Consider the following 13,739-nt stretch of genomic DNA (forward strand, 5'->3'; position numbering starts at 1 on the left):
CCTTACGACCAAATCGTGTTACGACCTTTCCGTGGTCCCGACTGTGGACGCAAGTCGAGCACTGCCCGTATATGAATTTGGAGGGTGACACAAACTTTTAGTTTGTAATAGGGATGGTTTAAATAGATTAAAAGGGCAATTATTCTCAGAATTCAGATATTGCAATTTTCTTCTGAGTCACAGAAAAATTGAACCCTACTAGATTTTCAAGGTTCTCAATTATGATTAAAATTATTAATTGAAGTTTGAATACTCTTGATTTTCCTGGCTTTATGTAACTTCAATTTAAGCAGAGTATTTCAAATCTATGTTTTATTAGCTCACAGCTAGAATAAAAAATGTATTCATACTCTCAATCAGACGTGATTTGAAAGAATGAATCTGTTTTGGATATTGTTTCTATTTCATTGATTTTCAATTGTGTTTGGTAGATTTTCTGTCATTTGACGTCAGCCATTGTTATTTTAATTTTATATATTTAAGTGTGTCTTTGAAATGCTGTTTCTCTGTTCTAACACAAATAAGAATAGGATAGCACCCTAGGAGAGATCCGGAAAACATACGTCCAAGGACTTTCCCCAGATGCTTGTATGAAAAACATTCATGAATTTTAGGGTGTTTTAAGACAAAACTTAAGATGAGTATTAATGAAACTGATAAATCAGTTACATATAAAATATGTTTATGTCACTCTATTAGATAAACTAACTACTTTTATATGGAACACTTGATACGCATTTTCATTTAGGAACAAAGGCATTGGAGATTTGAGGACCTATATGAAGTGAGTGTGTTTAAAAATGCTCATTTTTTCCTGTCTTTAAATAAGATAAACTGAAATGCTGTGCTGACTTCTGTTTTAATTGACAAAAGTTACTTGCACATAGTAGTATAGTACTTACATGTAAAAACTCTGGTGCAGTCTATACATTTTAAAATTTTAATTTCACCATGTAGTACCTGTGTAACTCTCGGTGAGTTTTGCATCTCAGTTTCTTCATTTTTAAAATATAGATGAGCGTAGCTGCTTCATAGAGTTTTTATGAAGATTCAGGGAGCTAATATACATACATTGCTTAGAATAATTTTTGACACATATAGTAGATTATCAGTACATGTTATTTGTTGTCATTGAATTATGACTGATTAAGCTGAAGCAAGAAAATGAATAGTTTATCATAGTTGATTAAGAACCAATGCAGTTAACGTAAATAAAAGTGTGAATAAGAATCATAGTGGTTTATTATAGCATTACCCAAAAAAAATTGCCATAGAGTTTGTGTATCAGGGAAATGGGTTATGGAAGTCAATAAAGAGTGGAGAGATAAAAGTGACATGATTTCTCATTTGTACATAGCAGTTGATTCATAGAATTATATTAATTACAGCATTGTTGACTCTCAATTAAACTTACTCCATGTCCTTCACTGAAACCTTCATTGGAGTTCTTGTTGTATTTTTTAAAGGAATACTGAGACTTGGTCCAATCACAGCTGAGATTATTGTATATCTAAAGCTAAGTCTCCTGTTTTTACCTCTTATAATTGCAAGTGGGTTTAAAAGTAGGATTTGTGCAGGTGAAATGAATAAATTGCTGTTTGTGATTAAAAAAACAGAAAATTAGGTGGTAACTATTCATAAAATCTTTACAGAAACAGCATTCATTGCCTCAAAACTTATTAGCTGAAATGTTTGTACACATGGCACAATGTGGCCAAAATATTAATATATGATTTGACTAAACTTTAGCAAAGCTTCTCTCCTCCCTCAGACCCCAGAAATTTGGCCAAAATTTGCCCTATACTTAAGCTCTTAAAGGCTCTACTTAGAATCAGTTGATCTCAAGGAAGGAGATAATGTATTCATCTATTAAGTAATACCACCCACTCTACTACAATACAACTGGTTCTTTCTATCTTTGCTTATTTCTCCCATAGAAGCAAAGCCCTTTGCTTCCTGACTTTGAGATGCATGTAGATATTGCAGGAATAGCATTCTCTATTGTTATAGTGCCTATCCAGCTATTGCAATAGCAACCTCAACCTGTATCTAAGTAATATATACATTTTCAAGTTTTATTTCAGTGGGTACATGTGTAGGTTTGTTACCTAGGTATATTATATGATACTAAAATTGGGCTATGAAAGATCCCATAACCCAAGTACTGAGCATAGCATCCACATTAGTTTTTAAACTCTTACCCCTCTCTGTCTTTCCTTCCTCTCATCATTTTCAGTATCTATTGGCTGCCATTTTTATGTCCATGAGTACTCAATGTTTAGCTCCCAATTATAGGTGAGAACAACATGCACTATTTGGTTTTTGGTTCCTGCATTAATTTGCTTATGGTAATAACCTCCAGCTGCATCCATATTACTGTAAAAGACTTAGCAATTCTTTTTCTATGGCTGCATAATATTCCATGACTTGTACCACATGTTCCTTATCTAATCCACCATTGATGGGCACCTACATTGATTTCATGTCTTTGTTATTGTGAGTAGTGCTGCAATTAATGTGCAAGTACACATGTCATTTTGGTAGAACAATTTGTTTTCTTTTGGATATATACTGAGTAATAGGATTACTAAGCCTAATCGTAATTCTGTACTAAATTTTCTGAGAAATCTCCACACTTGTTTGTACAGTGTTTGAACCTACATTCCCACCAACAATGTATAAGCATTCCCTTTTCTCTGTAGCTTCATCAATATTTATTTTGAATTTTTTAATAATAGCTATTCTGAATGGTATAAAAAGATATGTCATCATGGCTTTGGTTTCACTTTTTTGATGATTAATGATGTAGACATTTTTTTCATATGTTTGTTGGCTGTTTGTATATCTTCTTTCAAGAAGTGTCAGTTTATGTATTATGCCCATTCTTTTAATGAGATTATTTGTGTTTTGCTTCTTCAATTGTTTGACTTCCTTTTGGATTCTGGATATTAGATATTTGTCAGAAGCACAGTTTGCAAATGTTCTCTCCTGTGGTTTAGGCTGTTTATTCTATTGACAGTTTCTTTTGCTGTATGAAATCTCTTTAATTTAATTAGATTCCACTTGTCAATTTTTGTTTTTTTATTTTTTTATTTTTTCCTATTACTTTTGAGGATATAGTCATAAATTCTTTCCCAAGCCTGATGTCCAGAACTGTTGTTAGGTTTTCTTTCAGAATTTTTATAGTTTTCAGTCTTACAGCTAGATATTTAATCCAACTTGAGTTAGTTTTTGTATATGGTTAGAGATAGAGGTCAAGTTTCATTTTTCTGCACATGATTAGCAACTATCCCAGAACCATTTATTGAATATAGGGTCCTTTTCCTGTTGCTTATTTTTTTGTCCACTTTGATGACATTAAGATGGCTACAGGTGTGTGATTTTCTGAAGTTTCTATTCTGTTCTGTTGGTTTATGTGTCTGTTTTTGTACCAGTACCATGCTTTTCTGGTTACTATAGCCTTAGAGCATAGTTAGAGGTAGGGTAATGTGATGTCTTCAGCTTTGTTCATTTGCTTATGATTTCTTTGGCTTTTTTGGCTATTCTTCATTCCATATGAATTTTAGAATAGTTTATTTCTAGCTCTGTGAAAAATAACATTGGCACTTTGATAGGATGAGTGTTGAATCTAGATTACTTTGGTCAGTATGATTATTGTAACACTATTGATTTTCCCGTCCATGAGGATGGAACATTTCTTCCATTGTTCATGTCATCTCTGATTTCTGGAATAAGTTTTGGGTAAACGATAAAACCAAGGCAGAAGTAAAAAAACTTCTCGGAAATAAATGAAAACAGAGACACAGAGTACCAAAATCTCTGGGATGCAGCAAAAGCAATGTTAAGGGGAAAGTTTTTTTTTTTTTTTTTTTTTTTTTTTTTTTTTTTTTTTTTTTGAGACGGAGTTTCGCTCGTCACCCAGGCTGGAGTGCAGTGGCGCGATCTCGGCTCACCGCAACCTCCGCCTCCTGGGTTCAGGCAATTCTCCTGCCTCAGCCTCCTGAGTAGCTGGAATTACAGGCATGTGCCACCATGCCCAGCTAATTTTTTGTATTTTTAGTAGAGACGGGGTTTCACCATGTTGACCAGGATGGTCTTGATCTCTCGACCTCGTGATCCACCCGCCTCGGCCTCCCAAAGTGCTGGGATTACAGGCTTGAGCCACCGCGCCCGGCAAGGGGGAAGTTTTTAGTGCTAAATGCCTACCTTGAAAAGTTAGATCTCAAATTAACTACCTGACTTTATACCTAGAAAAACTGAAGAGGCAAGAACAAATGAATCCCAAAGCTGGCAGAAGAAAGGGAATAATTAAAATCAGAGTGAAAATGAATGAAATTAAAACCCCAAACCCAGGCAAAAAATCAGTGAAACTGAAAGTTGTTTTATTGAAAAAATAAACAAGGTTGATAAACTGCCAGCTAGATTAACAAAGAAAAAAAAAAAAAAAGAGAAAATCCAAAGAAATAAACTGCTAGCTAGATTAACAAAGAAAAAAAGAGAGAGAAAAAATTCAAAGAAGCACAATCAAAAACAACAAAGGTGGCATTACAAGTGATCCCACAGAAATGCAAAAGATCTTAAAAGACTATTACGAAGATATTTATGCTAATGAAATACAATATCTAGAGGAAATGCATAAATTCCTGTAAACACACGTTCTCTCAAGATGAATCAGCAAGAAATTGAAACCCTGAACAGACCAATATCTAGTTCCAAAACCGAATCAGTAATAAAAAATCTGCCATCTAAAAAGTGTCCTGGGCCAAATGTATTCACAACCAAATTTTATCAGATGTACAAAAAAGAGTAGTATCAGTCCTACTAAAACTTCTCCAAAATATCAAGAAGGAGATATTCTTCCCTAACTCATACTGTAAAGCTAGTGTCATCTTGAACCTTCATACCAAAAACCTGGCAAAAACACGACCAAAAAAAAAAAAAAAGATAGCCCAATAATCTGGTGAACATGGATGCAAAAATCCTCAACAAAATACTAGCAAACCAAATTCAACAGCACATTAAAAACAAAAACAATATGATCATGGTAAAAGCTTTTCATAAAATTCAACATCACTTTATAAGAAAATCCCACAAGAAACTAGGCATCAGAGCAACATACCAAAAATTAGTAAGAGCCATGTCTTACAAACCCACAGCCAACATCATACTGGCAATGCAAAAACTGAAAGGACTCCCCTTGAGAAATGAAAATGACAAGGATTCTACTCTCACCATTGCTATCCAACATAATGCTGGAAGTGCTAACCAGAACAATCAGAAAAGAGAAAAAACATAAAAGGCATCCCAATAGGAAAATAAGTCAAATTATTCCTTTTTGTTGGCAATATGATTCTATATCTACAACACCCTAAAGACTTATCTAGAAGGCCTCTCAATCTGATAAATGACTTCACTAAAGTTTCAGGATACAAAATATCAATGTACAAAAATCCATAGCATTTTATGCAACAATACATCTAACCAAAAAATGAGATTTCTCTAAGAACTACAAAATTCTACTAAAGCAACAATATTTTTAAATAAAGATTTTTTTTGAAAGTTTGGATTTGTTTTATTTGATACTCCACAAATGGAATTTGTCACAGCCTCTCATTTTAGTCATTTTATAAGTTTATTACATCCTTAGAATGCCCTTTACCTGATCAGACATGAAGTAATCATCATGCTTATTGTTTTCTGACTTGCTGGTTACAAGTGAGAAGCAGCAACAACACTGTAGTTTTTGATATGTTATAACATATTATTGCTTCAATATATATTTCACTATTTGTGCTGTCCTTAGCAGTTGGAAAAATAATGCATGTAATTTTCAGACACATAACAGAAATCCAGATTTATTAAAAGAGTGGTACTTCATTAATATATAGTAACATGATATTTTTATTAAAATCATGAAATAAATATTTATATACATAAATTTTTATCTTAATTACTAGATTAAGGTTAGTTTGAATATATATATATATATGCATATAAACATATAGACATATATCTATTCATATATCTGTATATAGACATGTATCTGTTTGTATCTGTTCTTAACATTTCCTAATCTCCAAATGTTTTAGAAAACTGGCTTTAAGACAAAATTTAATGCAAAACTTGCAAAGACTGATGGTTGAAGCCTTCTTTTAATAATTAGACAAGAAGCTGAGGCAATAGTCCTTTATTGTCTGAATAATTTAATTCATGTATGACAAGAACTATACTAGCTTTTCATTCTTTAGATACTTTTAGATACTTAAAGGTGACCCTCACTTCTCTATTGCACCCTTCTCAAGGAAGTGATGTTTTTTGTTTACTGCCTCAGCTTGCATAGGAGGGGCACTTTCAGAGACCTGTACCTGCCTTCTCTCACTATGATAGCCCTTTCCAGATAAGCCAAGTACCTAATGGTGGAGTTACATCAACTATCAAGCATGTTTATCCCAATGACACATTTAGGGACAAAAAAGTGACCACAAGATGTATCCCTCTCTCAACACATTAAATTACCTATGTATTGGACCTTACCTAATTTCTTACCTGTTTGCCATATGCCATCATTTTAACACAAGCACCATGATGGCATTTTGAATCTATTAATGTCACCTGGGAACCTGTGTGAAAAAAACTCTTGAAATGACTAAGTAGTTATGTTTTCTCCAGTGTACAGTATTCAAGTAAATAGTTATAGGTCCCTTTGAGATAAAGCGGAAAGAAGTTTCATTATGTACAATCGTCATGGTGTTACAGGGTTCTTCCTCTTGGGAATCTGGCCTCTCATTCAATCAAAGTGTTCTGGGTCTAAAACTGGCTGGCATCTGGACACTGGACAGGGAATTGTGACTTTATACTGATGCCAGCGAACTGTCTTGAGCCTTGCCCTCCCAGGTGCACCTGCAGCTGGCATGATGGTAGCAGCCACTACAGACAGGCTGCTGCTGTCATCAGTAGGTGGGTGACTTTTTTCTGATCATCTATCGTCCATTTCTTCTGAGGGTAGAAATTGAGTAGAACATTGTTGTACTTGCATGCACCTCGTTTCTGGTATTAAGCACCACTACCTTGTTACTATTGTATTTGATATTATCATTTTTGTTGCTCCCAATGCACCTGGTTCTGTTACAATCTCTCTTACCATTAGTCTTTGCCAAAATGGCAAACCACCACTGAGCGTCTTAATGATGCTGGCATTTTCTTATTAGTATATTATTTCACAGCCCTATTTAATAATGTATCTTCTTGTGGCCTGCCTGTGGAAAACAAACATCTGGTTGATTTCCTGGGTTATATAGTATATTCACCCTAGCATACCCATGTTCCATGCCTTGACTCTTTTATTCCTTTTATCCGAAGACTGCTGCGATAATTAGACATTAGATTTCATTTAACTTGGTACATCAGTTTTTCTGTGCTTCTAGAAGGCATCTAATGGTACTATCACCTTGATATCCTTGCCACAATCTTAAGTCTTGTATTTCAGGAAAGTGCTCTCAAGTCAGTACCTTTCTCTTATCTATTCTCATGTCTGCATCCCTTGATCATGCACCCTCAGAGTTCATTTCTACATAGATATTGAATCCATTAGATGTAGGTTGCTCCTGAAAGGATGCAACTATGGGTGAGATAACTCCCTTCAAACAAAGGGAATTCTGAAGAGGCTGACAGCAGAAGGCTGGCCACTGACAGCACTCCAAGGAGCTTGGCAGTAAAACCACATCAAAGTGTTCAACACCCAAGAAAAAATGTATTATTTACTCTAAAAAACTTAAGTGGCATTTTACACACTTCATTCCCAAGATTCTGAATCAAAAGTATTTGTTCTGGCGAATGCTATCTTTTGTTTGGGTTCCCATCTAATCTTTTAGATGATGTCAGAATTCTTAGTAATTCTTAAGTGTATAAGTAAACTTCCTAAGTTAATAAATAAATAATGAATTCCAGTTAATTCCCCATTTTAATGAAATTATTTCATGTTCTTTGTTGGTAATAAATATTTTAAAGGTCCCTGGTTTCCATTATTTGTCTACGTTTAAAAATATTAAAGAGATTTTTTTTCAACAAAATATATCACAAAAACTGTTTTTTATTGATTTCTTAAGGTGATTATTATTCAGAATCATTCTATAAACTTGAACAATGAAAATTCTACTCTCTCTTTATTATAAGTTTATTGAGAATGCATTTACTATGTTTTTAATTTAGTACTCTCTAAACTTAACAAGATATGATAAACACAATTTAAGAAATTATAAAAAAGTTTGTAGCTTAATTTTTTTAATTCAGTTGGTGCAATCCAAAATTTAGGCTCTAGTAAAATACTCGTACACACAAGTTCTGTTTAATTTATCACACTCTATTTTAGATTTAATGTAAGCAATTATGTCCAGAAGTAGTATTGCATACATGTTAGGAAAATTATGTTACAATTTCTATCTGTTGAATGTATTTTATATTTTGTTAATACTATATTTGTATTTGTGTTTGATAAGATTATCTTAAAATCCATGTTACATATTTATAGTTCTTTATTTGATTTGAAAATTTTGACCAGATGTGGTAGCTCATGCCTGTAATCCAGCGCTTTGGGAAGCTGAGGCAGGAGGATCACTTGAACTGAGGAGTTTGTGACCAGCTTGGGTAACATAGCAAAATCTTGCCTCTACAGAAAATTTTAAAAATTAGCCAGGTGTGGTTGTGCATGCCTGTAGTCCCAGGCAAACAGAATGCTGAGACAAGATCACTTATGACCAGAAGTTCAAAGCTGCAGTGAGCTATGAATGTACCATTATACTCCAGTCTGGGCAACAGAGTGAGACCCTGACTCTAAAAAAAAAATTTTGGTAGAAATGATTACTTCACTCACATTTTCTTCAATTGTTTTTTGTATATACATAATATAACATATATCTAAGTAATAAATTATATATAATGTAACATGTTTGTACATATTATACATGATATAATAATTACTTAGCTATATGTTATATATATATACATATACATATATGTGTGTGTATATATATATACATATACATATATGTGTGTGTGTGTGTATATATATATATATATATATATATATATATATATATATATATAAAATGAGAGATCAAAAGGAGTTGGGAGGAGGGAATCTTGCAGTTTTGCCCAGGCTAGACTTAACTCCAGAGGTCAAAGTCAAATGATCATTCAGTCTTTGACTTCCAAAGTAATCAGAACTACCAGGGTGCATGACTGAGCCCAAGTTTTCCTTGACAATTGGAAAGAAAACAATTACTAAGCATCATTTGAATAATTGTTTTCTTAATATTTTTTATGCTCTGATATCCACTAAATTAAGTAGAATCTCATGACCTTCCTTTTTTATGAACAATGACATACAGATAGTTACATATCCTTTACCCTTGGAAGACAAAATTTCCCTGTGTAAGCCTTCATCACCCACATGAAGAATGAAACCTAAAATATTACATAAATACTGTTAAGCTTTATAAAGGCCAATCATTCAAAATAACTGAATACATATGATGTTTGGAAGTTTAGGAAACAGTTTAACTTTCATAAAAATTCATTGAAATAAAACTATAATATTTGTAAAATCAAACTGTAATATATGTTTAAATAGCAGATACCTATATAAATATATAATCTTTATATATTTATAGATTTATATATTTATATAGACATATACATATATATATCTCCTATACCCTTGGCATATATATATATACCCTTTACCTATATATATTTATATATATAGGTCTATATATTTATATAGATATCTGTTATTTAAACATATATTACAGTTTGATTTTACAAATATTTGATTTGAAAATATTTGTAAAATCAAAATGTGTATATATATATGTATATACATAACAGATATATGTATCTGTTATTTAAATATATATATATATATATTAGTTCTGGTATTTGGTTATTTCCTCTATGAGATAGAACTAAACAATGCCCTAAAATATAAACACTTAAAAGTGAGACTAACAAATATATTTATTAAATTTTAAAATTGGCCTAAAATTTCTAGAAATATGAAATGGTCTAAATAAGGGCAAAGATTTTGGTGTTTATTTTTTACCTTTTTATAATGCTCTCAGTACTTAGAATAATGTTTGACATATAGTTGGATATTAATAAAATATATTTTGAAGTTTTCTGCATATATAATAACAAACATTTTTATAATGATGCATATAAAATATTCAGTTCCCAATATCTACTTCTATTACTGAATTGATGTCTAAATCCATGATTTAGGTTTTGAACTACATTGAACTGTCACTTTTATACAAAAATATTCACCACAGATTTGTGGTTTTTCACCTACTCTCTAAGAGAGAAAATTACCTATCATTATCCTACTAGCACCAAATTAATACTTAATAATTTTAGTGGTATTAAATAAGCATTAGTTATTAATGGCTTTTTGCAAGCCAGAATGATATATTAAAATTGCTAGAATAATTAGTGGCATTGAGAATAGTTCAAGAAATACTTTTTTAAATGAGAGAATGTGTTGACTGCTTAAGGAAGGAATTGAGTTTAACAGAATATTGAAAGAGAAGGTGAGGGCTAGAGAAGAAAAACTGTAAATTAGATTTCAGACTTTTTTGAGTTGAGAGTATAATATTCAAGTAGAAATTTCCTGTAAGAAACTGGAGATAGGAAACTTCAGCCAATGGAAATAATCATGTAGGGAGGTACAATTTAGGGGCTCAGTTTCATAGATGTAATAATTAAAACTCTGAAAAATGCGTGATACCTTTCAGAGGAATACGCACATAGAGAAATTTATATGTTTTTATTAAGTGATTGGAAAAAGGGTTTCAAAAATAGACTCTAAGCAAGAATAGCAAATGAGTAAGAGAAGTCTGATAGAGTTACAGAAGCTGAAGGAAAAGATATTCCCTCAAATAACAGATAATTAGCTGATGGAAATAAGGACTTCTTCAGCAATCCCTACCTTGTGTTTCTTGGTATCTTTTAGAACCATGCAGATACATTTTAGGACTCATAGTTTTATGTACATTACATAAAATTTCTAATATGTTAAACTTTATGTATAAGATAGACACATATGGCTGCATCAAATTAATGTATTTTTATAGTGTTAATTTTTTAAAAATATATTTTTACAAATATACCACCTATAATCTATCATTCAGAGGAAGGGTTTCAGGTTTCCACATTTTATAGGTTTCTTAAAATATAAAATATGAAAATATTTATGCTATAATATACTCATGTGAAAAATTGGAATTTCATATGCTTTCATATATCTTTATTAAGATGTTTGCTTTGCATCAGTAATTGGTGTAATATTTATTTGCTATAAAGAAAGTTACTTAAAACAAAAATTATTTTTAAAGTAATAAAGTTTGTAGTCTTATTAAAGTAAGAGCAACTAAATATGAATATAAAATACATAAAGTAAACCTGTTTTGCTTACATAATTAAAATGGTATAATAGGAGGCATTATTGTTTTCAAAAGCATTACTCTAAATTACCATGTCACATCATGTTACTTAGAATGTTTTTGCAACATTGCAAAAATAAGTATATTTTAAAATTTGTTTATATATAAGTTTAAATAATTTTTATTCTATTTATTTTAATTTTATGTTTGGGGGTACATATGTAGGTTTGTTATACAGGCAAATTGTGTGTCACTGGGGTTTGGTGTATAGATTATTTTATTTCATCACCCAGGTAATAAGCATATTACCTGATACATAGTTTTTTGGTCCTCACCCTGCTCCCATCCTCCAGCCTCAAGTAGGCCCCAGTGTTTGTTGTTACTTTTTTGTGCGCATGTGTACTGAATGTTTAGCTCACGTATAAGTGAGAACATGTGGTATTTGATTTTCTGCGTCTGTCAGTTCACTTAGGATAATGGCCTCCAGGTCCACGCATGCTGCTGCAAATGACATACTCTCACTTGTTATTGTTGTTTTTTTAATGGCTGCTGCATACTATTATATGGTGCATATGTGCCATATTTTCTTTATCTAATCTATTGCTGATGAGCATTTAGTTTAATTCCATATCTTTACTACTGTGAATAGTGCTGTGCTGAACATACATAGGCTTGTGTCTTTATGGTAGAACAATTTGTATTTTTTTTAGGTACATACCTAATAATGGGATTGCTGAGTACAGTGGAAATTCTGTTTTCAGTTCTCTGAGAAATTGCTAAACTTCTTTCCACAATGGCTGAACTAATTTACATCCCCACCAGCAGCCTATAGTCATTTCTTTTTCTCCACAATCTCACCAGTACTTGTTATTTTTTTGACTTTTTAATAATAGTTATTCTGACTCACGTGAGATGGTGTCTCATTGTGGTTTTCATTTTAATTTCTCTAACAATTAGTGATGTTGAGGATTCTTTCAGATATTTGTTGGATGCATGTATGTCTTCTTTTGAGAAACATCTGTTCATGTTGTTTACATACTTTTAATAGGTTGATTTTGGTTTGTTTATTTGTTTTAGTTGCTCATAGATTTTCATTGATCAGATGCGTAGCCTGAAAATATTCTCTACCATTCTCTAGGTTGTCTGGTCACTTTGTTGATAATTTCTTTTGCTGTCCAGAAGCTATTTCATTTATTAAATCTCACTTTTCAATTTTTGTTTTAGTTGCAGTTGTTTTTAGCTTCTTGGCTTCTTTGTTATGAAATCTTTGCCAGGTCCAATGCCCAAAATAGTACTTCTATGGTTAATTCCCAGGGTTTTTAATAGTCTTAGGTTTTACATTTAAGTCTTTAATCTACTTTGATTTGATTTTTGCAAGTGATGTATAGAAGGGTTCCAATTTCAGTCTTCTCCATGTGGCTAACTAGTTATCCCAGTAACCCATTTATTGAACTGGAAATCCTTTCCCTATTGCTTGTTTTTCCTGACTTTCTCAAAGGCCAAATAGTTGTAGGTATGTGGTATTATTACTGGGCTCTCTATTCTTTTCTATTGGTCTATGTGTCTGTTTTTATACCAATACCATGCTGTTTTGGTTACTGTAGCCTTATAGCATAGTTTGAAGTCGGGTAATGTTTTATCTCTAGCTTTGTTCTTTTTGGTTAGGATTCCCTTGGTCGTTTAGGCTCCTTCTGAGTTCCATATAAATTTCAAAATATTTTTTTTTTTTTTTACCAGTTGTGTGAAGAATGTTACTGGATGTTTGACAGGAGTAATATTGAATCTATAAATTGCTTTTGGCAGTATTGCCATTTCATACATATTGGCTATTCCTATTCATGAGCATTAAATGTTCTTTCATTTGTTTGTACCATCTCTGATTTCCTTGACCAGTGCTTGTAATTCTTACTGTAGAAATCTTTCACCTCCCTGGTTAGCTGTATTCTTGGGATAAAATAAGTTTATTTTTAGTAAAATGAAAATAAAATCATAGTGTTTGCATATTTCAAAGGAAAACAGCTTTTATAATGCTTTTCATTTTGATCTTTGATATATCCAAAATAAAGCAATTACGAGAATTGTTATATCACTACCCAATACGGTTTGGTTCTGTGTCCCCACCAAATCTCATGTAGAATTACAATCCCACGGTGAGAGGTGATTGGATTATGAGAGTGGAGTTCTCACAAGTGCTTTAGCCCTATTCCCCCTTGATACTGTATAAGATAGAGTTCTTACAATATCTGATAATTTAAAAGTGTGTAGCACCTCCCTCCTATCTCTCTCTTTTTCCTGCTCCAA

Source organism: Saimiri boliviensis, chromosome 16 (genome assembly GCF_048565385.1).
Source record: "Saimiri boliviensis isolate mSaiBol1 chromosome 16, mSaiBol1.pri, whole genome shotgun sequence".
Classification (NCBI taxonomy): Eukaryota; Metazoa; Chordata; class Mammalia; order Primates; family Cebidae; genus Saimiri; species Saimiri boliviensis.